We start from the raw sequence: 23,569 nt of genomic DNA, 5'->3' as shown, positions 1-23,569 counted from the left end.
CCTGCTAAATTACTCTGCAATGAAAGCACAGTGTTACCATGTGCATTCTGAAAAGCTTTTCCAGGTGACTTGATTGTAAAGAAGAGTATTTGGGGATGGGGATGGAAAGAACAGATGAGAGGTACTGATACTGAGAGTTTTCTTACTACCTAAATTCTGTGCCAACATGGTGTCAACATGAAGGGATTTATTCTATCAGACCTTTTTGTTCAGCTATGCACTTCCTGTTAATTAGATCAATACCTGTGTCTATAAGGAGCTGGTTTAATATTCTTAATGAAGGTTCATTTAAGGTTCATTCTGGTTACAAGGTAGTTCTTTTCTCATATTTTACAGAACTCATTTCATACACTGTATTCATTTGTAGGTTGTAAGTGATCTTCATTTTAGATTTGTATTTGAAATCTGGAGTAGTTGCACCACTAAGCAGTGAACACAATGAATTAGAAATACTAATAATGCTCAAAGAAATTTCATTTTTCTTTTATCCCCTTTAGATGCATGTGCACTTTCATTTCCTTCCAGCACTGCCACTTACCAGTGGCAAGTCCACTTCCTGAACTTGCATGGAAATACATCTAATACTACAGCAAATCATTCTCCTAAAAACATATCCCTTTCTTTGATTTCAAATGGAAAATCTTTGTCTTTTATACATATGACTAAGGGAAAAGTATGTTATAACTGGAAAGTAGGACAAAGCATCTGACGACATCCATGCATTTAAACACCTAACTACCTACAAAAAGGACTAGAGACATCAGGTTCACCAATTTCATTTAAGTCAGCAAAGTTTGAAGGTGCCGAAATTTTTCATAAATCAATTTTGCGTTAAAAAGTTAATCATGGCCTTGGTTCTGATACATTCACTTCAAATGTATCAGAATTGATACATTTGAATCAGGCTATATACAAATGAATCAGGCTATTCTGCATTTAGCACCCTTTGCAGCCAGACTATTCAAGAGATTAATAAAATAGGATTCAGTTTTTAGGCCTTAAACATATGGCTGACATTATTTACCACAGATCAAAGAAAACTAGCACAAAAAGTACATCCCAGAAGTAGTTCTTCTAGCAGAACAGAAATCGGAGTGTATATTGGTTTTGTTTTACTGACTGTCATAATAAACTACCACGATGCCTTTTGAAGCTGAATAAAATCCAACCAGTTCCTGTGAAGGGATCAGTTAAACTGTCAGTTTAAGGGCTGGTCTGTGGATGATTGATATCATACTGATATCAATTCTGATGTTATCTTAGGCAAATATTCCAAACTGAGTAGATATTATGTACTATTATATACTATTTGAGGAACTTTCACAATTCTAGTTTCATCACATAAAAAAAAGAAAAAAACCTGCAAAAAATGCAGACGAGACATTACCTAAAAATATATTTTGGAGGATGGAGGCATCCACATCTATTTATGTTGACTGTTTATTTTGTTTCACTTTGTTTAGCAGGTGGTAAGGCTTGAGAATCAAGACTTTGACTTTTGACTTCCATGGGATTCTCTGGTCCTTTGCAAGAAAGAACACATTGCTGCTGCAAAATTTTTGCAATATTTTCAGTCTGCATCTCTTTATTTAATAAGCATTAGTTTAACTAGTCACAGACATTTGTACTAGTGAATTTTTGTCTGTTGAGAAGAAGGCATCATGATTTCATATAATTTTCAAGATTTTTGGACATTAAACATGGGATGTGAAATCCCTGACTTGAATTCATCTAATTTGGTGTCTAACTACCTGACTTTGATCCCTCAAGGCACAATTAGAAATACCATCTTATTAAAATTCCCAAAATTTTAATATTTATTTATATGGAGAGAAAAAAAAATTCTGCAGAGGACTAGTCAGGAAAGCACTCATACATTTTTATTGTTAGTTACTCAAAGTAGTAAAATATTTTTCACAATGCTGAAACTGTTTCTGACATGTATCAGCTAAGAGGAGAAAGACTACTCAAATGTCAGTCAATATAAAATATTCCAGACCCAAAAGGTAAAGAAAATGTTTTACCCAATCTACCCAATTATTTTCAGTTTTGAGGGTTTTTAATCCTTTCTGTTGTTTACAGCAGGATCTTTTATTATATTCTATGTACAATTCCCAGAATACAGATGTAAGGATGTAAGTATAACATGTTTTACATAAAATAAAATATGGCTTAAAAGGTGCCAAACATGAACACTCCCTGTCCTAATATCATTTATCCAGAAAACAAATAAGAGAAAGTAGCAATTTAAACACCACTTCATTAAGAGGAAATAAATCTACACTGAACATCCTACCTTCTGCAAAATTCTAATTTTCAGTCTGAACTGAAACACACTGATGATAATAACCTCAAATGCATAATGTTGTGGTTTTTTTCCATGATATTTCCATTCCCTTCTGAAGGATAAAATAAGGCTGTGTGAGTAAGTCTTTGCTTGCAGAACAAAGATAGCATGTAATAATTTTAGTGCTTCCAGGCTGGAAGAAATAAATGTATTTGCAGCACTTCAGCAAAGTGCTCTAACTTCATAGCAAATACCTGCTCTAGGAAATGCATTGTTTTCCCACCTTGATTTCCTAATTCACAAGAAATTCCTACATAAAGAGTATAAATTTAATATTTTTCCACCATGAAATGATACAGTTACTTTTCTACATTACTTCTAACAACATTAGAATTCAACTTCTCTCTTGCCTCAGCATTCTAACATTAAAAGAATTCATATGTAAAACATATCTAATATATTACTTGCTTTTCGTACTTCATAGCTTTTAGACTACTAGCTAGTTCTAAAAAAAAAAAAATAAAACATGGCTGGAAAGGAATGTAATGGGATGTTTGGAAGAAGCATTTACGCTGTAAGTGGATTGCAAAGTTAGCTGCGCACTTACATGGACCATGTTTTTTTCTTTATAGCTACCATATTTAATCCCACCTTTCACAAGAAAGAATGAATTTTGTCATTCTCTAAGAATTTAGAAGAAGAATGTAGTTTTTCTATATTGTGGCACTTTACACTACGGAAAAAAAAAGACATCTAAAAAATCCCAAAACTTAGCTTTCTTTATTTGATAGTCATGCAATTATTTTTAAGAAAACCTTGCCTCAAGACCTAAAATCAGTTTACTGGGCAATGTTCATTTCTTATAAGAATAACTTACTACATTGGATAACATCCATTTATTACTTGAGTTTAATTTAGAATTTAATTTCATTTTAATTAAATTCTTACTACATGTTGAAGAGACCTATATCTAACCTCATTCAACTTCACAAATGACTTTGTGTTAACAACCAATTTATCATCTTTCTCCATAAGGACTATACATACAGAATGAATACACAAAAGCAAAAGGTGAAAGCAAGACAAAACCCATTCAGCAATACAATGCATGCAAAGGAGGGGAAAAAATTGTCTCCTTAATACACCTAATCTAAGTTAAAATAATTGATGACATCTGTTTATATAGAAAATACTGCTAATGGTGGGTAAATGAAATCAAAAGCCAGAGAAAAATAATGACCTTTAATATTTATTATATTTAGCCTTACCAGTTAGCATAATTGATCCTTAAAACTTTGTTTTGTGGGTACACTCCAAAGAAAACTCTCTATTCTAAAACATGAGAGACAGCATCACAGTGCAGTTGAACAAATAAATCATGTATGGCAGCCAAAGGAGAGAAAATGTAAAACAACATTAAGGTGCATGTTTTTCTTAGATCACCAGCAATTCTTCTCACAAGTTGCCAACTGCCATCATAGTGTTACAAGTTGTTGCATAAACATTGGAAGAAAAAGTCTGAAGTTTATAAAATTATAATCATCATGCTCCAAGCTTTTATCACATTTTTATCTTTTACATCTCTCAAACACAGAGATGGAGAAAGTTTAGAAAAGTGTGATCCAGCTTTACACTGAATAAATTCCACATCTATCATTCTCTTTTGTATTTTTTTCTTTGCTTTTTCTCTCAATCATACTTGTTTGGCCTAGAATATTAAGTATTTGCTGTAACTATTTACCTAAATCTGAACTTTATGAAAGGAAGATGAAACAACTGAGAATGACATCAAAAAAGTTGAAAAACTGTTGATAAACTTGCAGTAAGGAAAGTGTTCCAACAGCACAGATGACCAAAACCCTAAAGAGGTTTACAAAGTAAAATCTTGCAATATTTAAAGTATGAGAAGATGGATGGGATGTTGTTAAAAACTGCTAAAGGTGTTTTCATGTCAACAGTATCTATCTTTAGCAACTGCATTTTGAAGTGCCTCTGCAGCAGAAGCCCTAGGCCAGACAAGATAAAAGGAATTTTAAATGTCATGAATTGGCTAATTTTAACAACTGGATCCTAAACTCCTTTATTTACTTACTCTCTTCATACCTTCATCTCTTGGTTTTTAGCATTTTTGCAAACATTTCTAGAAGATAAAAAAGGCACAAAACTAGGTTCAAAAGCTGTCATTTTCTCACTTCTCTTTCATGAACCCAATATAACGTGCCAATTTACACTCTGGTTTTGTTCAAATTTCTTTATGTGACTGAGAAGTAAAAGTTTCAGAAGTATATTTTAGGCAGTCTGAAAGAATATCTCTTGCTTTCTTTTCCAGACCCCTTCATCACAGTCTCATCTGAGGCTTTGAGTACTTCTGCAAAGAAGGTGAGCAAAGACCTTGAACTAGATGAGTCAGCAAAGAGGGGGAAAGAAGGTGACTATACTGCAAGTTCATCTGTGGGGCAGACTAAAGGGACAAAATGTTAAAGTAAAAAGTAACAGATTATCTCAGCTACAGGACAAATAAAGCTTCCCTCTTATATCAAGCAAAAGAAACAGACATAATACTAGGAATAAAGGAATCTTTCCAAAACGCTATGGAAAACTCGCATTTCCAAATCAGGAGCGTCGTCTTGTGACATGGAAATGTCTCTCTAGTGCAAGAGGAAAGGGTGACAGGTTTTTCTCAAATGTTACCATGTGTGCCTTGTACATAGGAGAGCCTTGCTGAGCTAGGCAACCCATGGGAAAGGAGGCAGCTGGTTACAAGGGTGAATAATTCTGCTCTTACACATCTAGGTTAGTTTGTAATCTCTGAAAGAAATGGACAGTGACATGGCTGTGAGTAGAAGAGGACTCCACAATGTGTCTAAATGGGTTTGTAGAAAATCACAGAGTCAGGGTGCAAGGTTCTGCATTACAGGAAAAAAATAAACCAGAAGCTAAAGAAGCAAAATTGGATCAAGCTGCATAGAAAGCTAAAAAGAAGTTCTCTGTGCTAGGATTCCAGAAACTTCTCCCAGAATGCAGAAAACAAGACAGAAATATTATAGAGGATGTAAAGCAGAAATGTATTTTTGATTCATACATTGAAAAAAGAAGTATAAATCTTATCAGAAAGGGGTCAGGAAAGGAGGAAGCTCATGCTGGAAGGTCAGACTTCCCTTCAACTATTATGAAATCCAAGTTGCTGCATTTTCATATCAAGAGGGTCAATCAAGATTTTAAAGTCAAAAAAAAAAGGAATGCCAATGTATATTTTAGAAAGCCTTTAACCAAGATGTGCTGAAATTTGTTGTACTCATGATGTGTTCAACCACCACAAAGTCAAAATATTTTGTATCCTAAAGCAAAGGTTAGGACAGATGTTGGAAATATTCAAGCAAGAAGCAACAGAGAACTGTCAGAATACAGACAGTGAAACAGAGGAGAGTAAAGAAATGACACATGTGAAGTTTAAAATTATGACACGAGAATAGCTGCTATTACACAAGGCTATTGATAGAATAATCAGATCAGAAGCTGGAGGGATGGATGACAACTATTGGGACATTAGTACTGGGAGGCATGGTGTACAGGTAAGACAGAAGAGGATATTATTATTGAACAGATGCTCTTTATCAGTAATCATAATGCACACACTTCAATACATCTTCGCAGGAAAAAAACCAAAGGAAATAGCAATAATAACAAAATCATTGTGGTTATACTTGATTTTAAAAAAGGGCACTATAGTAAAATGTAAGGACTGATTCAGACAGAAAAAATACAAATTTAAAGCTGAATTTTTAAAGGTGTTGTAGAAAATGTACAAGAATTAAATTCTCAAGATTCAGAGAAACTACAACAGTTCCACAAAGAAATAAGGAAGGTCCAAAATGAAACCAGTATGTCTACAGAGTAAGGATAAAAATGACAATGAGAAATCAGAAGAAATAGTGAAGCTGTGTCTGAGTTAGGAAAGGATGATCATAAGTTCTCACAGTTTCAGTGACGAAATGCAAATAAGACAGGCCATTAAAGGATTTGTGGAAAAAGTACAAAAGCACAAAACCCAGAAGTAAATCCTTGTTAAAGCACATGAGAAGCAGAAAGCTCATTACAGCGCCTTTAAGGTCAACAAAGGATTAAGGTATAAAACAAGCACAAACAGGCAAATGGATCTTTTGCATCTGTGGTGACCCAGAGGCTGGGGAGCTGCATATATGGCAAATCCTTTCACAGAGTACTTAGAAAATAGAAAAGTGAAGCTAAGGGTCAATGGAAGAGATCACAATAAATATATGAATCAGTAGTAACAAATTACTTACATGAGATAGTATTTACTCAAGTTCTAAAGGAGTTCAAGGATGAAAGACCTTAACAACTAATAATGGTGTGTAAACTTTCACTTAACACTGTTTCCATACCAAAGGCTTTGACAATAATTAACCTGGTGAGATTTTTTAGCAGAACTCCAAGGAAGACCTGGAAAACTGAAGATTATTAAGAACGACTTGCAGCAAACAAGCCAGTGCAAATTACCCTGAAGAAAAGTATTAAAAGGCACCCAGATAAATAAGATATTATGGACAAGAGTCAACTTTTGAAAGGCAAGGAATGCCTAGCAGATTGACTGGAATTTTTTTAAGGAATGAACAAGCCATAGGATCCATCCCATCTGGTTTACTTAGGCTTCCATATGACGCATAACTTCCATCAGCCTCAATGCATGAAAGAAAAATCAGGATCAGACTTTTGTTTAGAGAAAAAAAGTCTCTCACGTGTAACAGTAATATTATGAAAGTATGACAAGAGAAAGTATGGAGTAATAGTGAACTATCACAGAGAAGAATATTATTAATTGAGTTTCACAAAAGTAAGGATCAAGCCCTATGTCATTCAAGAGATTCCCACCACAAATTACCCAGGAAGTGACTAGTGAGGTGACAAGTCCATGAAGTTATGCAGGATCATAATAACAAGTACTACTACCTGTTACAGGAACAATAAAATGGAATATCCAATTTAATGCAGAGAAACGCAATGCAACATAAGGAGAGGAAAAAAGCCAAACTCAACCTTAACTATCCATTGATTAATACTACACCAGCTTGAGATCTTCAGATCTTTAGAGATTGCTTTTTTGTACATTTCTCAATTCTCAGTAAAAAGCAACAAAATATTATGAAATATCAGGAAAGAAATAGAAAATTAAAGAAAAGTGCTACACCTTCACATAAAATCACACAAATGCTATTCCAGCTGTGTTGCATTGACTTCTGAGATAAAAAAACTTCCACAACAAAGAAACAGAGGATGAGCCAAAGTACAGAATGTGCTAGACAAATATCAACAGCTGGAAAGGTACATGATTTTGAAAGCAACTAGAAAAATCTATGGAAGAAATATCTATCCAGGGTATACATTCTAGCTCCTGAATCTCAAACACTTTCTAATGGGGTAGCTTTCTAGCACAGTATCATTATGCAATTTCTCTCTTCACTAGGGAAGTGTTACTGGCTACTGCCAGAAACAGGATACTTGACAATATTGATTTTTGGACTTACCCAAGGGAGCATCTGTTCTTGCATGTTCCTGAATAGTAAAAGAGACAAAATCTGAACCTGTAAAATCTTGATTCCTTTCTATGTACACTTTTCCATTGCTTTTTTACTAGTGTAACCTTATAACCAAGCATACCCACCCTGCAAAGTTCAGAAAGAGTTTAATTATGGATAAAAAAATGCTGTGGCCTTTCCCTGAGTAAACAAAATCCTCTTTGAAAATTTTTTTGTTAAGCAAATGCCTGAAAATATGTTTGCTCAAGACACTCTGTAAATCTGGGAATCTAGAGATCTTGCTGAAGCAGCTTTCATCTAGAAACAAGGTGGTGGGGCGTATTTCCTACTCTGAATAACAGAAGTTCAGCTTTAGTTACAGCTAAGGATCTGGTTTTGCTTTCTATTGCCCTCCTCTGTGCCTGAAGGTGGCAGCATCAAAATGGTACAAATTTAGCAGTTATAATCAACCAAAACATCAGTTACTCCTAAATTAAATTTGATATGCAATTTAAAAATGAATAGTTTAATTAACACATCCTGAAAGGGATACATGGATTAAGTGCAATAGGCTATACTAAATAATTTAAAATAATGTCTTGATTATTTTCTTGGAATCATGCAAAATAGTTGTTCAACAATAGTTTTTAAATAATAAATGCAAGTTCCTATTCTTTAAATGATAGTTTTTCTTAAAATATATTCATAAAGCAAAACTTAAAAACTTAATATTATCTTGTATTTATTACATCTGTTCATATCCTGAGGTATGTCAGCAAGCCGAGAGAATCACCTGTTCATTTAATTTATCACTTTTAAGATCTATATGTAATGTTAATATTGCTTCATCTCTTGAAGGTCTTCAACTGAAGCATAACTGGCATCTTTCATATGGTAGGAGATTTGATACAAAATTTTGGGAAATCAGGCACAAGGCTCAGCACAGCTGAATAATAACACATTCGAGGTCTGCAAGCAAATGAGGCAGTGGCAGCAAACACACAGTCACTTTGACCATATTTTCTGCTCTAAAGTGGATATATCAAGACTCAGAAGAAAAGTGACAATGGAAAAGAGCTTTGGCACTTATGCTGTTAGTTTTTCTATAAATACAGAAAGTAGGGCTTCCATTCAAAATCCCCTTCCTAGAACAGACCACTCTTGACTATGAGCTTGAAACAAGATTTTGGAATTACGTAAAATTGTGCCTTTCCCTGAGTAAACAAAATCCTCTTTGAAGGATTTTTTAAATGTGACACTTAATGTCACATTTAAAATGGAGAACAATTAAGTAATTTTACAGATGTTTGCATAGATATCTAGAAGGTAATAGCAAAACATTAGTGTACAAACATGTAATCATGGACCATTATAATTAACATACAAATGGTTTTGTAATGGAAATATTAGGACATCCCTACTTATTGTCAAACCACATAAGTCTCACAAAATCCTGGTAGCTGAAAGTTGTTAAAAGTGTGAGATCCTACCTGCAAGCCTACAAACTTCATGGGAATCAGAATTCTGAATTGAAAATACAAGTGCGAATGTTCTGCAATCTCAGGTACCCTCTAACACAGTCAAGAGATACCCATGCACTAAAAATGTGACCTGCTCAGGGTCACCCAAGTACCAAAGGCCACTGCGTGCAGTTGAGCTCAAAGAATGTGACTTATTTCAACTGGTGGAGGTACCCAAAAAGCACTATAGGTTCACATGGTCTGAATGGTACATCACTATCTGTTTGGGAAGTGTACTTTGGCAAAAGCCTTCTGTAAGTAAAAGAAGCCTATTTGTTTAATATTGAGGTTATATTTTAGAAAGTTAGCTGCTGAACTCTAGTTTGAGAGTCAGCATGAAAGAGTCACGACATGGTATTGCCAAACTGCACAACTTCCATCATATTTTTCAGTATTCATTACTGTAATAGTAAACATACCCAGAATTACCACCTGACATTAAAATCTAATAATTTCCTTTAGTAAAAGCTGTCACTTCAATTCCCACAAGCTTTATTACCATAATTCATTCTGTATGAAAATATCACATCGCCAGGTTTTCATTTAAGCTAAAATTTCTGGAAATATTTAGTCATGAAAGCTTACAAATCTTCCCAATGAAAAATGAGATACAAACTTGATTGTGGCTATTCCAAAAATGTTTTTTAATTTAGGACCTCTAAGCTTTGAATCAAAGACTTTATCTCAGCAGGTAACTTCTGTGCTAAGATTTTTTGTGTGAACTAATTTATATGTAAGTTGGGCTGCAGAATTGTTAGAGAATTTACTTGTATTCCATGCTTTTATAATGTTCACAGATAGGAATATTTAATTTAAAATCTCAAAAGACTAAAACATTATTGCTGTGCTTTCAGACCTCTCAAAAAGCCTTCCATACTCAAAAACTTCAAACACTTCAAACAAATAATCCCTCAAACCTAGGAGGGATTCTCTAGCCATACTGGGGACTGTTTTTCCCATAAGTCTTTTCCAGCTACACCCACTGAGGGAGGAGCCATATACTGGAAAATTCTGGTACTAGTGGATTGTGAATTTTGAGTTTACCACAAAGTTGATGAAATACATTCTTTATAAATATAAAATATTCCCTTGGAGTTTTTTGCCTTTTATAATTTGCCTTTCCCTGCACCTCCTCAAGTCAAGGAATGAGCACAAAGAAATCAGCAGTAAAAACAACTGATATCATTGAAATCATAAAGTCAAGCACTCAAGCTAAGTTTCTGGTTTTCAGCACAGAATTAACTAACCTACATTGCTAAGACAGAATATCTTAACTACAAGATCATATACACTGTTTCTTAAATTATTCAATTTTTCCAGGATACTAAGTAGATCTTCCATGGAATCAAAGCACAATAATGAAGGAAGTTGTTCACTGTAGGACCTCTGTCTGGCTCATTATAGAAATGGAAACAATATAATGTATAAAATACAACAGAAATAAAAAAAAAAAAATACAGAAATAAGAATGGCTTCCTGGCTCACATTCTTGAATTCTATTCTGTGGAAAAAGTTTTTTTTCCTGACTTCAGCAACTGAGAAGAGCAGATTTCTCATGCTTAATTATTACTGCAGTTTTAAAATTTTTTTTATTACTATTATCTGATGCAGTGAAGTGAAACCTCTAACAGAAATGTTTCTTTTAAATGAAATGGAAATGAATAGAAATTTTCCATAAATAAAGCCTTATGTAACACTCAGGACTCAGAAACTAAGCAGTAAATGTTACCCACATTATGGACATTTGTGACCTTTCACTCCCAGTAATTCTGTTTCCTTTCTACAAATTGGGGTTAATTCCACCCCTCCTCCAGACGGATGTAATGAAGATTAATTAGTGTTTGTGAAAAATTCAGATAGTATATTGATGCACACTGCTGAAGAACACTTGAGGAAATTAATCATTTCTTTACAGCAGGAACTGAATAGACCAGAGTAAATAATATATGGGACAATGCAATGAACAATTAGGACAAGAGAAAATATTGAAAAGCTGCTTATTATCCAAGCAGTATTTACTTTCTGTATTCAATAAGAAAGGGATCCTGTAAATAAAGATTGCTCTAATCCAAATTCTAAAGGTAAAAACTAAGAGTGAGCGATAATTCTGATTCCTCCCCTTCCTAATTTCCAAATTCTTTGCAACCATAATAATCTTCTCTAATATTTCAATATAGCAACAATGATTATATTATAATGCTATTTTTATTTTAACAGATTGAAATTTCTGAACCATTTTTAGATCCAGTAATTGAAGACAGAATGAAATATCTAATTACCATGTTAAGAAGCCATATTGACTCCAAAGAAAGAGATAGTGTCTAATTCACTGTCAGACTTGGAATCAGAGCCAATAGAAACCCACTCTTCTATGCTGGTGACTGATGATTATCTCTCCCTGTCCATGAGTGATAATATTGCAAAAAGAAAAAAATGCAAACTCTAATTTTTGCCTCAGCAGACCACAAGAGAATATAAACTATACTTAGATTGGAATATAAAAAATAAACATATAATTAGTGCAGCATTTAAAATAAAGTATTTTTAATTACTGTAGTCAAAAGGTGAGACTTATTTTCAATTGTAGGGAGCACATTTTTCCTGGACTACTGTTGTTACGGACTATAATACATTATCTGGTAATCTTCATCAATTACAAGCTAGTAGTATTTAGCAATACACAGCACTGTTAAAAATATTTTTAAATAATCTTCAGTAAATGCAAGTTTCAACTTTTGCTCCAATTTTCAGGTTTCTAATAATAGAGCATTTGAGCCTTATAAATCTTAGACATCTAATTAGACAATGTTAAGTTCTCTCTAGCTGAAGTCACAGATGTTTCATACTGGGAAAATCAGCAAGCCCCAGGGTTTGTTTGGTCTAGTATAGTGTCAAATTTTCATGGATAATTTAATAGCTAATAACTCTAATTCTTTCCCGTAAACCAAGAGATGATAAATAGTAATTGCTCTAAAGCCATAAAATCAACCCTCCAGGCAAAAAAAAAAAACCCTTCAAAAAACATTGAAGAGATTAATTTCTGGTGCTTAATGTTTCTTTATTACTAATTGTCCCTGAGTTGTACATATCTTACAATATGAAAGAAAATGCAAATAAATCCACTGGATTCATGCATCTGAGAAAGAAATGACATCAAGGATACTGTACATATCTTTGATCTATTACACACACTGATTAGATGGTAGTGAAATTATTTTATTTATTTTTCTTCTCAGGTTCTAGTAACAGTTTGTGGGCACATACCAGATTACCTCCAACAAAATAGTAGTTTCTATCTAAAAAAGCGCTATTTTCTGCTTTCACTTTAAAAAATATATTTATTTCTCCTTTGCAAAATTATCAAATAAAATATATTTTTTAATATTTAAACAGAACTAGACATGCAGAAGTAATTATCCAGTTTGTATTTGAGAGCATGCATTTTGTGAGAAGACAAGTTGATATTTTTCTGAAGAATGTCAGAGTAATATTTGGCTGCATTTTAAGAGGCTGACAGCAGGGTGGGGCTTATTTGCTTTTATAAAATCATCAGCCAGGTCACTGTGTGGAATGAACTGGGTGCCTCAGTTTCCCAGTGCTCTGTTGCAAAGGTTTCCCAGACTCCTTTAGATTAGTCACCCCATAAATACAATGTGTTTGCAGATATTCCTTCACTTCATTTCACTAGGTTCCCTTAGACCAAGTGGTAACAGAGCTTTTTGCTCTCCTTTTTAAAGCAGAGGAGATGATTATAGTTTTGAGCAGAATGGAAACAGAGTGCTGGCAATAAACAAAGAATGGGTAAAATGCTTAAATATGGAAACTCAGCAGAATTCAGAAAACATAAATTCCGAAGACATACTACTGTACTTGGGAATAGCAGTTTATCTAAATAAAAATTATCTGGAAAACTAATGAGAAGGCTCTTAGAAGATTATGCTACCACTGGAAAAATATGTGTGTGAATATACAGTCTTTGAAAAAAAATGGATTTCAACTGGTCATATATTAAATGACCAAAAGACAAAACTAGAAAGTTATAAATAACATCTCTGTTTCTTGTTACTTCTATTTCTAACTGCTCAAGAGAAGAGTAACACAGATAATTTTAAAGATAGAGGAATATAAGATGAATTATAAGGTTAATAATAAATAATCTTTAAAGTTGATTAATTCAAAATTGAGAGAAAAATAAAGCATCCAAAGAATATCTAATGTTTTAAAATACCTGGACAAAGTTCACTGATTATCTTAATTCAATACTCATATCCTGCCATAGAGTCATAGATGTACAAAATGTGCAAAAGAAATGGAGAATAGTATAGAGGAGGTTCCAATACCATAATGTATAACCTTTAATTTAAACCAGCATTAGTAGTTATTGTCTCCCAATTTCAAGAATGAAACTGTACAGTTCAGAAAATGATGAGGACAACTGCCAAGTATACAGAAAACTCCCTTAAGAATAGAGATCAGAGACAATGAGTAACACTATGAAAACATAACAAACCAGAGAATTTAAATAGGAAGTTCTTAAGGAAGTTAGGTAGGAAGTTCAGTACAAAAAAGTTATTTAAATAACTAAATTACAAAAATTGTTTTAAAAGTTATATGACGAATTTTTAATATAATTTTTTAGATTTCTTATATGTATACACTATCTAGCTGCAGAAGAACTTATATTTGCATAAGACAATCAGGTAATTTCCCAAATATATCTGTGCTTACTGATTTCATTTCAGAATGCAAAATGCAACATTATCCAGCCACTGTGCCAAAAAACAAAAGTTCTTTATTTTTAAAAAAACTAGATGTTGTCTCTATATTTGATTTTGAGATATTTGAAAGGCAGAATATTATTTTTTTCTTTTGTTTCTAGTTCAACTTTAGTTCATCTTTTTTTTGTTTTCTGAAAACTATCACATTTCCTAAGTTGATCTTCCTATGACATGATGAAAAAATATTTGAATATATATATGTAGTGGATGGAATTTTTAGCTTGGGAAAAAGGCTATGCTCAATTGCTATAGGATACACTGATAGCAATATTGTCCAGGAGACAAGAATTAGTTGAAATATTACTTTGAGCTTGCTTTGACAATGTTCTTTTAGTAGTTGAGGAAAAAAAATACATAAATAAAATGGGGTGACCCTTCTTTCTGTATGTATTCTCAGATGCTGAAACAACATGTAAGATTCAGAACAAAGAGGTGTGCAGCTGCCACAGAAGCCTGGAAGTCAGCTGTGAGGTACACATACCCCAACAGAAAAGACAAGGACTTTGATCATATATTTTTATTTGTGAACATTCTGCATTTATTCTCATAGACATGAATTTGCTAAAAGTTATTCAAGTGCTGGGCCATTTCAGTGGGAAATAATATCTTTTTTTGCTTGCAATGCAGAGGGATCTATCCCACAACACAACTAGGAATATTAAACAAGAACTTAGTCTATACATACTTAATATCCAAGTAGCTTAGTATGTTATTAGTATTAAACTCTACTTTTTTTCTTTTCTCTACAAATCTTTTTTAAAAGAACAAAGAAATTACTGGCATGCAATGAAATTAAAATCAAACGGAAGTCCCAGTTCTGCAAGACTACAAAATAGTCTACAGGTTAATTTTTAATAGTCTGTGACGATGTTCTTGTTGTATTTTCTAAATGCTCAGCCTCAAAATCATCTGGTTTATGCTAAGAATTTAAGCCATTAAATTATTTTTTTAAATTAAATCTAACTTGGGTAGATTTATCTCTTTATGCGCTACATTGCCTGCAGGTTTAGGTACATAAATAATTTACTGGTTTAACAACACATGACAGATCAGCTGAGCTGTGGGAACTGTGTGCACAGCAGATGAGAAGCAAATCCAGTTAACTTGGATGGCAGCTAAGGGACAACAAAATACCTTTTTTACCTTTTGCTTAAGATGGTACACACACAGAGCTGCTGTGTCCCTGTATACATCCAAGGTAGCACAGTATCTGGCTTCCTTTCTCTTGAGAGAGATCTTGTGCAATGAGTTCTGTTCTGGTCTTCCCTCTTACACCGACCACATCACTTTACATCTATTCAGGTCTTGCAGAAGTAAATATCCTAACCTGAACACATTTGTTTTCCTAATTCCAGCTGACATGAAAAAAAAAAAAGTATTTCTGTGAGAAACAGATTACTAAAAAAGCCATAGAAAGGTGGATACAACATGAAAGAAATCTAATTCGAAACTGAATCACAAAGAACAAATTTAATTACATACATAACTTTTACCCTAAAAATACCTGTCACATTGCCCATCTCCTGTAGTTTTAAAAAGTCTCTGATCATTGAAAATATTTCTTTTTTGTTAGTCTTCTATTACAGCTAAGGAACAGCCTTCTAAAAGATGTAAGCATTGCTCCTGTTAGCCTACCTGGCTCCCAGAAGAACTACCTCTCCAGCTGGCTTCTCATTCTTTCTGCTTTAGCTTAAAAATATTGATCATGAAGTTATCCCCAAACCAGAGCAGACTTAATCTAAAGTTATTTTAAAAGCTAATGTAGTTGATATGTCAAACAGGTTTGGGTTTGTTTTTTTTTTTTAGTTCTGGCATTAATTTATATTCTTTTTATTTCTCATCACCTGTGTGTGATCTTATAAATCCTTACAATTCTTCTTGTGTATAGAACATTCTACTGAAGTGCTGTCTCAAGATATTTTTTGTCACACTGATGATGTCTGAAGAGTATCTAAAAAGTTATGGATCTATGTATTTTACATAAATAATGATGTATGTTGGTTTAAAAGTTAAAATCACCATGAATTACTCTTCCTCAGCATTTAACATTGATGACCCTGCTGCTCCTGGAGACCCAGATTTCTAGAATGGATGGGAGTCCACTCATCCTCATGCACTGATCACGTGTGTGGGATGTTGCCCCTCTGCAGAGGGACTGGAGAGACAGGATACACTGCAGGGCCAACTGACCTAGAACTCGCCTTGGAAAGAGGACTGCACAACATGCTGGCTTTTGGACACTCTACATTTGCTTTGCCCTAGGTTTTCCCTAAGTGAGGATTGGCTGCAAGGCAAAGGAAGGACATGCCTTACTCCCCAGCTAAGGAGCTGTTACCAAATGACCATTTCAGTTTTCGTTCCTGAAAGATATTCTGCCAGTAATCCCTCATCATTTTTTTTTGCCTTTTTGCCTTTCTATGAATTGTATTAGGAGTCTTTGTCCTCAGAATAGAATTAGACAAGCATCTGTGCAATTTAGATCTAGGATAAGAATTTTCATGCCGTAAGTTGTAACAAAAAAATACAGTCAATTAAATTAAATGGCATTTTTTGTTGGGTATTTGCAGGAAACAATTTGATTGCTTTGAAATGATTGCACTAAATAAGCTAATTTCCTTGTATGCATATTTTAAATACTTAAAAGTAATTAGGAAATATACTTCATAAGCAATTTTAAAATTAAAAAAAAAAACAACCAAACCATAATCATTATTATTATAAAGCATTTTTTGCAAAAGTGCACATTCTTGTTAACTGTTAAAGGAAGTTATTCTTCTACCTTACCAATTTTGTGGATTTGAACAAAGGCCCAACATTAATTAGACATAGCTGGCATCATCAAGTTCTTAGGTGTTATAGGTTATTAGGTGAATGCAAAGTGAATTTTGACTTATCAGTATCTACAAGAGGTTTTTTTGGGTTTTTTTTTTTTTGTTTTTTTTTATCAGTCCTCAGAAGACCTGATAGATTTACAAGATATTAACCGTCCTTTGCTCATTCCATGTATCTCTGACTTGGGGAACTTCAGAAGGTATCAAAAAATCATCTCTGTAAGAAAAACAAAACTCCAAGCAAACCAAGCTCTTGCTGGTGGTTGGGGTGTTAATGGGCACAGAGCTACAGAAAGTCTGTGCTGGAGTTGTTAAGGAATTCTTTTAACTATTCGTGTTCTCAGTCTGTTCTCCTCATTCCTTGTCCCAGCAACAGGAGACAGAAGTATCTGGCTGCACAGACCTGGAATTTACTTGGTCCCCGTACCAACTGTATTAAGCTACCAAAACAGCATGCACAGGCACATATATGTTAAACCACATTTCTTTGATCAATTATAAATGTATTTTTAAAGCATCAAATTTTCTGGTTTTCTTAAAGCTTTCCTGATTTTTTTTTTTTTTTACAAAGAGATAGAATAAGCAGCAACAGATATAAGTTTTAAAAGGTACAGTAAAAAAAAAAGCTATACTACTACAGACGGTGAAAGGTAAAACACAAATGAGCAATTTGCCCAATTTCCCCAGAGTAGCTATGGAGTACCCTTAAGCTGTTCAAGAATCAGGTGATCCTAGGTTTGAGAAATTTGATTCAATAAGACCTGGTCTGAGCACATCCTTGAACAAAAATTCTGGGGCTCCTTTCCTTACTCATTTTTTCTACAAAACTCTGGAATCATTTGGCTGTGTTTTCCATTGACATTATTTCACAAGATCTGAAATTGCAGAGATAGGGTGAGGAGGACAAAGTTGTAAGACTTTAGCCTTGCAATGAGTCCAATCCCCAGAGAGATTTTTGGTTCTTCCTCTCAAGACTTCAGTTTCTCTTGAAGGCAAAGCACATAAACACAAATTAAAACCCAAACTCCTTCTTTCATCCTAATCAGAAAGACACATAGTCTATGTCCCTCTTTGCTCTCATGAATTTTAAGACATCTGTGGCAGTTACTTCTGCATTTGGCACCAGTACAGGTGAAATTAGATTTTAAGCAGAAAAAGAAAGCGATTTCACTACCTCTATCAGAATTCTAGAAAGCTTTTCAGGCCATGAATTGTTATTTCACAGATGGATCTAATAAAAAGCTTTAGCCTAGTATCACATCCACTTGGGATTCACAAAAAGAACCATTCTCCATCAGCTTGCATGGTTTATGTGTCTTCTGTTCAGTATCCTGGCTCCTGTGAATACTCAGTCCCCACACAGTTTATACTCAGATTGTCATTTGTGACCAAAAAAAAAAAAAAAAAAACCCAAACCAAAAAAACTCCACAAAACCCAAAAAACTTCACTGAGAGAAAGCTTTCTAACTTAAAAAACCCTGATTGAGCAGAAAGGTGGATAACACTGTGCTTTTCTCCTCTGATTCACCACTGCTCTTTTGCCCTGTTTCTGCCTGTGGCAAAGCCCAGCTCCCAGCCTGTTGCACTGCCAGCCCCTGGTCCAGGGTCGGGCTGTGCTCCTACAGAGCCAGGCAGTTGGATCCATTGGGGGTCTGGTTCCAGCCTGCTTCAATCACTTTAAACCTGTTAGATTGTGAAATCCTTCAACAAAATCCAACTGCTGATCCTTGGCTTTGTTAGATATACTCAATAGGCAGAACCAAGGAGAGTTGTCTTTTCTTTTTGTTACCCATACAGCATTATCAGCAATTCTGTTTCCAACATAGTCCATATTTTTCAAGCTTCAGTATATATTCAAAATATGTAAGTTCACATTTTAGGTAATCAAATGATGTTCAGTATGAAGTCTTTCATTCATTTCTTAAATTGATTTAAAAAAACAGTAGTGAAAACAGCAGTCAATTCTATCACTGGCTTTTCAACACAACAAAAAAAACTTCACTATTGAAAAAGAACCATGGATATGACAGTGCATAGCTCATTAGCAATACAGCTAAAGCATAATTTTGAAATAGAAATTCAAAATTATATAAAAGCTATATAAAACTTCAGTAACTAAAAAAATCAATAATGTATACATTTTTCCTTGAGACAAATAAAATGAGTTCTATATATCTAGTTACTTACAAGTTCATCTAGCATACAGACAGAACTCAACAGATAATATATCAACTTCGGATAGTATAAATGCAAACTTTGTATTTTTACTTGATGATACAAGTAGTTGTACATTGACTTTAAATCTATTCTTTTAATAAGAGTGTATTAACATTGGTGTCATCGTTTCTTTGCTTTAGCCATGACCTTCAGCTGTAAGCTTTATGAAGCCTGACTGATTATTCTTGTCCACAAGTTTGCATTTATCTATAAAGGAATCCTGTATTGCATTTGTGTTTGGGTTGAAAACTTGTTTTTCCTAAGACATAAAATTTTATTTGATGATAATGTCTAAATATGAAGAAAATGCACATAAAAGCGATGTGATATTCTAACTTTGTCAAACGGGGTTTTGTTTTGCTGTAGTTTACACACAGGACATTTCTATCTTTTCAAATGCTCTCATTTTACAAGCCAGAAAAACCCATGAAAACAGACAATTGTCCAGCAACCACTTCTGTCAATCGTGTTGTGCCCTGTGCTGATCACCATAATGTCACATCAGTGTTGTGCTGTTGCCTTCAATGGCATTAGGCTTATGCACAATGCTCGTCTGCATGAAGTGTCCCTGCTGACTGGCACAGCTTGGAAAGGACTTCTGCTGCCAACAGCTAACAAGCTCTCCCTTTATATCAAGTGCTACAGACCCATACGTTTGAAGTGGAAGGATCAGAGTCCTTAGATTTCAGATTTGTGAAACTTGTTAAAGCTTTTTATTAAATTCAGCTAATTTCAGAACTGCAGGATGCTAAAGTTATTCTAGTTTTGCAACCCAATGATACAGTGTTCTTTTCTTTTTCTTTTTTTTTTTTTTCTATTTACATAATACTTTTGGAAGCTGAATATGAAAACCATGGTGTGCATTTTCACAATACATTTTGCAGTCCATGCCAAGCTGGTGTCATTTATTGACAGGAGTTGTTTGGACTGTCTCAAATTAGGGTAAAAAATGTCTTACAAGCATGCTGTTTGATTGCACTACAAGCTGTTATAATAAAAAATAAAGCAAAATGTATTGAAAAAGGCTTAGATATAAAACAATATAGGGGAAACCAGATACACAGATTTTCTACCATACAGAAGGCAATGCATCTGGTGTTGTATTGCAAGAAAAGATTTAATTCTTAACAAGTGAAACCATACTGTCACGTGCAGAAAAACAAAAAATAATGCTCAGTAAAAATTACAAGAGATGTGCTCTAAAATACTGAGACAAAATGTCAAAATAGCATAAAAATACAGAGACTATACTTTTATCACTTTATATTACTTTATGAGATTTCTCAGACAATGAAGGGTGACATTATATTTTTACATCAGCTATCTTTTCCAGAAGGGAGGAGCAGGGGGAGAGAGAATTATCTTTCTGACACTGATACTTGGAGAGGTGATTTTAAAATATATATGCACAATTTCATTACTGCAAGCTGAAACTTCTTAAATAAGGTACATGTACATAATTAAATTCTTTTTATGAGGGTTTGAAGTTTTTCTTATTGTCAAATATTTTAAGCTGTGTCATTCACAGTGCAGACAGCTGTTTAGTAATTCAAAGAGGATACTGCTCTGTGAATGTCACATCAGGATATCGACATTTTTCTGGCAGCTCAGATATTCCCAAACTTCATATTTAACATCATGATGAGGTATTGCCTTATCACTGTGTAGTGTCTACAAATAACAGTCTAAAGATTAGAAAGGATACATGGATTTAAATGCAACTGACATAAAGCATGCTCAGATATTTTGTATTTCTGTATTATAATAACCAGTTATGGCAAACAATGCTTTTTCATACCAAAATTTGGGTAAAATCTACTTTGAATTCTACATGAGAGATCAAACACACCAGCCCAAGCTAAAGAATTGTGTGAACTGATGCTGTGCTTCAGCATCATGAGGAGTCCTGCTGTCCCTCTGAACTGCACACACCCAAAACAGGAGGGTGCCTTTGCTGGTTTTGGGAACCTTGATGTACCTCCCCTGAGATGTCTGTAGCCAGTTAAAAAAGAAATAAAAGGTTCATGGCTCTTCACCTGCAGTTATATGTGTGCATGGTAGTAAAACTTTCCAGTCTTAAATCTTTTTAATACAGTTCAAAAATTAATATTTATTTGAAGTCAAGTGTATTTAAAGAAAAATAGTAACGACAACAGCACTCAAAAAACAGATATTAAACTTATTTGTTACAGTAATCACAAACTACATAATAGACAGTGTTTAAGTGTTCTTTGGCCAAAAGGTATTCACTTCAGAGCATATTTGAAATGGGTGACACCATCTAAGATGGAGTTGACTAACCCTGCCTGGTAGCATGCATTTTGAAGATAGAAAAAACTTTTCTGCAATATCCCTGATTTTACTTCTCCTTCTTGTCTAGCTAAATAAGCTATGGAGCAAAGCTCTAAGGGAAGGAATGCATAAAGCAGAAAGAAAAGAATGAAAATTAAAACAACATGCAGAGTAATGAAATATCTTCTACTAAAGAATTAAGTGTGAATTTAAAAAAAACCCCAACAAACTATCAACACATCACCAACTTTTATCAGCACAGTATATAACACATTACACAGCTATACAAACTATATTTTACATTTGATGCCTTTTGCTTACTTGAAAGCAATATTGCTAAGCTTGAACTGCAGCTACATATGAAAAAACTGATTTTCAAAGGTGGAGGTGTTACTGAGACTAGTTTTTACTATCTTCAACAACACCAGGTGATGGCAGGTGAAAATGAGTTGTTAATTTTTGAATTTCAATCTTATATCACTTTGCTCACAATAATGAATTTAATTAAAAACATTTTATGATATTTTGTTAAGTTACATGTGAATGAAACAGCCATCTCTATTAGTATTAGAATATTAAAATCTTTGCAAATCAATCTGTCTGTGGCCAAAATAATGTTTAAAAGCTGTGCAACAATTAAAGCTACAGCTGTTCTGTCGGTGTTCTACTGCCATGAACCTAGCTCTTCTGTAACAAAACCATTATGTCCTGCACCAGAAAAATACAATAGCTTGCTGAGTTATGAAATTTCAATTTCTCCAGATAAAATCCTTCACACACTGTTATTCAATATATAATACTAATTCCTGTATCATCACTTCCAGAACTGCCAATCTCTTGGTACTTCATGAAGTTTACCACATAAGCTTTCAAATAATTAACTAACTCCTCTAAAACCTATTTTATACTGTGACTTTCTGAAAGAGAGATGGGGAAAAAAAATCCCTCTTTTAGTTATTTGGTTATTTCAAACTCAGATTAAAGTATTTGTTAAGCAGAAAAATTCAGTAGAGAGTTACCATCTATGTGTACAGAACTGAAAGGTAAAAATTTTACCCTTAGGGTTAAGAAGATTATGAATCTGGGTTTCCCACATCCTAGATAAAGACTGGAATCACTGAAATGCAACAAAAATGCAAATTAGTGCCACATCTGTCTCAATGGCTGTTTCTTAAAATACTTTGTTCTTTCAAGGAACACGCACAGCTGCTTGTCCTCAGTAACACACTACAGGTTCCAGGTTCTGCATGAGAGAAGTCACTAAATGCTTCTCAGGAATAACAATTGAAACACATCCCCTTGCTGAGCATTTCCTGGTTTCATGTCTCTCTGCAGTGTGTAGATATTCTGGTGCCTTACTCTGAGACAGGCTGCAGAAACCAGTCAGGGATACAAAATTACTTCGACTAGTCTCTGTGATTTGTTTTAGGAGATACACTGTCTCCTAAAGGCACACTCTGCAAGGAAGACAGTAGAATTTTCTACAAATATGAAAATATGGAAGTTTATTTCACCCCTCCAGTCTGTTAGTGCCTGCCTTTTAACTGAAACTGTATTTTACCAGATAACACGTAAACAGTCCACATCACAGCGATAACTGGAATAATCAAAAAGTGTATTTGTAATATAAGTTTATAAGTATATAAGTTTCAAAAGTTATGATAATGCTTGAACAATGTATTAAATCTGAATCTCTGCATTCAATTAACCATTCACTACACAGTTTAATTCTTAAAGAACACATACAGTTCAAATCTAAGATGGGACAATTTTCCCTACTAACATCTGGGATGAGATTCACTGAAAAACATTCACCCAAAACATACTTTGCAACCAAAGCAATTGCTTTGAAATCTTTAGGTATTTCCAAGAAATTACTGCAACTGAATTTTCAAGATGAAAACCTTTTTGTCATGTTAACGCCACATTGATAGCATTCATTTTTGGATTAACTTGTTTAAAAGTTGTTATTTCTGCACTGTACAAGTGCTGTTTCTGTTATCATAAAGATGGATTGTTGAATGAAACACAATGAAAAATGAACTAATTTGGGAGAAAGAAGCAAATAGTATTTATGATCAGAACATCACTCCTATAAAAGATGATGCAG

Source organism: Onychostruthus taczanowskii, unplaced genomic scaffold (assembly GCF_017590055.1).
Source record: "Onychostruthus taczanowskii isolate IOZ18803 unplaced genomic scaffold, ASM1759005v1 scaffold12, whole genome shotgun sequence".
Classification (NCBI taxonomy): domain Eukaryota; kingdom Metazoa; phylum Chordata; class Aves; order Passeriformes; family Passeridae; genus Onychostruthus; species Onychostruthus taczanowskii.
The sequence above is the reverse complement of the archived record's forward strand: the minus strand, read 5'-3'. Positions refer to the sequence as shown.